General features: G+C 42.3%; 1 pseudogene; it reads left to right on the top strand.

Annotated features, from left to right (window-relative positions):
* The first annotated feature begins 1,503 nt into the window (after window positions 1-1,503).
* Window positions 1,504-2,583, top strand: LOC102856894 (annotated as a pseudogene).
* Window positions 2,584-2,994: the final 411 nt, after the last annotated feature.

Below are 2,994 nucleotides of genomic sequence, written 5' to 3'. Positions count from 1 at the left end.
CTCCAGTCACAGAATTGATCCATCTCATTGAAGATCTTCCTCTCCTGTGTTGACCCTCCACTCGACCAAACATGAAGTCCCTCTCCAAGGTCCAATCCCTCCTTGCAACATGCCCAAAGTATGTCAGACGAAGCTTCAGAATCCTTGACTCCAAAGAGCATTCCAGCTTCACCTTCTCCAGGATAAACCTGTTTGTTCTCCTAACAGTCCATAGTATATTCAACACTCTTCTCTAGCACCACAGCTCAAAGGCATCAATTCTCTTTCTATCATCCCTAGTCACTGTCCAACTCTCCGATGCATAGCACTTAATTGCGAAGACTATAGCCCGGAGCAGGCGCACCTTAGTCTCCAGCCTGATGTCATTGCTCATCAGTACTCTTGAGAAGTCCCTCACAGTTGACTTTACCAATGCAATTTGTCTCTTATTTGCTGGCTACTGTTATCAAGAGTATTGACTCCGGAGCCAAGTAAACTAAAACTGTTAACTGATGCTGCCAATTGGCCTGGTGATGAGAATCTTTGTTTTCTTGATGTTGTACTCCAATCCATATTGAACACTGCAGTCCTTGACCTTCTGCAGCAATTGCTTCAGGTCCTCCTCAGTTTCAGCAAGCAGAGTCATATCATCTGCATAACGCACGTTGTTGATGACTCTTCCACCAATCCTGATGCCACATTCCTCTTTTACAGCCCAGTGTCTTGGATGGTATGTTCTGCATACAGATTGAAAAGGTATGGAGACAGAATACATCCCTAACAGACCCCCTTATTGATTTTGAACCACATAGTGTCTCCTTGCTCTCTTCTGACTACTGCCTTTTGGTCCAAGTATAGGTTTCACCTTAGCACAATCAAATGTTCTGGAATTCCCATTCTTCTCAGAGTCAGTCACAGCTTGTTGTGATCCACACAGTCAAAAGCCTTTGCATAGTCAATGAAGCACAGATAGACATTTTTCTGGTCCTTAGTAATTTTTTTTCACTTTCTCCAAGCAAAATTACATCATCCACATAACTCAGGTTATTGCTGAAACTTTCTTCAATCCTGATACCACATTCTTCTTCATATAGTTTTGCTGTTTCATCTGTCACTTTGAGAACTTAGTCTTAAGTACTTTGAGTATGTGACAGGAGAAGCCTGTTCATGGAGAAGGATATTATATCTGATGAAGTAGTAGGTGAAAAAGAGAAATATAATCAACTAGATGGATACCACAATGACTGTAACAGGTGCACACAGCCACAATTGTGAGAATGGTATAAAGCTGAGAAATACTTTGTTCTTGTGAAATAATTTGAGAAGCTGGACATTATGAAGAAGAATATAGTATCAAGATGTCTCATAATAATCCGTACTATGCAGATGGCACAAACTTGCTTGCTGCAATTTAGGAAGACTTTAAAAACTTGTTGCAGAAGATCAAAGATTACAGCCTTCAATATTAATTACATCTCAATAAAGAAAACAAAGAATGGATTCTACATACCTTTCACAGGTGACATGAGAGGCTCCCTCACCACGTCTCCTGCAGAGACCAAGGGTATTTTCTGCAGATCCCGGGTACAGGAATGTGAACACATTTTCAGAAGAAAACGAAAGAGAATGGAAACGCCCATTTTACTCCATCCAAGGTGCAAACCCACAGTTTGGACTGATGAAGGCCTAGTCCATGGGGGAACCATGACAGAGTTGGTGATGAGTAGGGACAGGAGAGCCATCTGACCAAGAAAGTAATCCAGGCTATCAACAAGCTGAACTCCAAACCCGAGTTCTTAATTCTGTGAAGTGACCATGTCCTCACCATGCTAGGAATGCCCTGGAGGAGGGAACAGACGGAATAACTTTATCCAGTGCTCAAGATTATCAACAAGGAGATCCCACTGGTCTTTATCAGTGGCAATCATGACACTGGCAATGTCCCCACAGCTGAGTCCATCAAGGAGTACTGCCAGATGTAGGGGGATTATTACTTCAGCTTCTGGGTAGGGGTCATCCTGTTTCTCATTCTTAACTCCCAGTTCTACAATGCCTTCATGTGCCCCACACTGAAGCAGGCCCAGGACCATTGGCTGTACAAGCAACTGAAAATCACTGAGCAGCACAGATTCCAGCATGCAATTGTCTTCCAGCACATCCAGATGTTTCTCCAGAACATGGATGAAGAAGATAAATACTTCAACCCCACCAAGTCAGTGCAGCAGGGGATCGAAGACAAATTCCCCAAAGCAGGTATAAAGGTCATGTTCTCAGGTCACTACCACAGGAATGCCTAGGGCACCTACCAGAACCTCAAAATGGGGGTGTCATCCCTATAGGTTGCCAGCTGGGCAAAGACATGGACGGGCTCCATGTCATGGGGTCAACACCAATAAGATCATTTATTGGTTCTCTAGTATCGATAAGCTGAATGAGATAGGGGTAGAAGATGATCTGATGGATTTGAAAAAGAAGATTTTATTGACCTGTTTGTTCCCAGTATTCTTTTATTTTGCCAGAAACAGCAAGAGTACAGACCCCTTAACGAAAAATAGAAGTAATCCAAACAAATTTGTGAGTTTAAGTTTTTTTCATAAATCATAGAGTTGGGCTGTGTTCTAAATTATATTCAAGATAGATTCAAGATACAGCTGTCCTTCCTTTAAAACAGAGGGTAGGAGCCTGGAAATTATATGATGGATCTTGGCTGAAAGCAAGAAGTACCAGAAAAATGTCTATCTTTGTTTCATTGATTATGCAAAGGCATTTGACTGTGTGAATCATAACAAACTGTGGCTAACTCTGAGAAGGGTGTACACCAGGGCTGTATCTTGTCTCCAAACCTTTTCAATCTTTATGCAGCATAGATTATCCAGGAGCCTGGGCTCTATGAGGAAGAATGTGGAATCAGGATTGGAGGAAGAATCATCAACAATCTGCATTATACAGATGACACAACCCTGCTTGCTGAAAGTGAAGAGAACCTGAATCACTTACTGTGGAAGGTCAGGGACT

The sequence above is a fragment of the Elephantulus edwardii genome, unplaced genomic scaffold (genome assembly GCF_000299155.1).
Source record: "Elephantulus edwardii isolate Elephantulus edwardi_28Jun2011 unplaced genomic scaffold, EleEdw1.0 scaffold00120, whole genome shotgun sequence".
Classification (NCBI taxonomy): Eukaryota; Metazoa; Chordata; class Mammalia; order Macroscelidea; family Macroscelididae; genus Elephantulus; species Elephantulus edwardii.
Note: the sequence above shows the minus strand (reverse complement) of the source record. Positions and strands in the feature narration are given on the sequence as shown.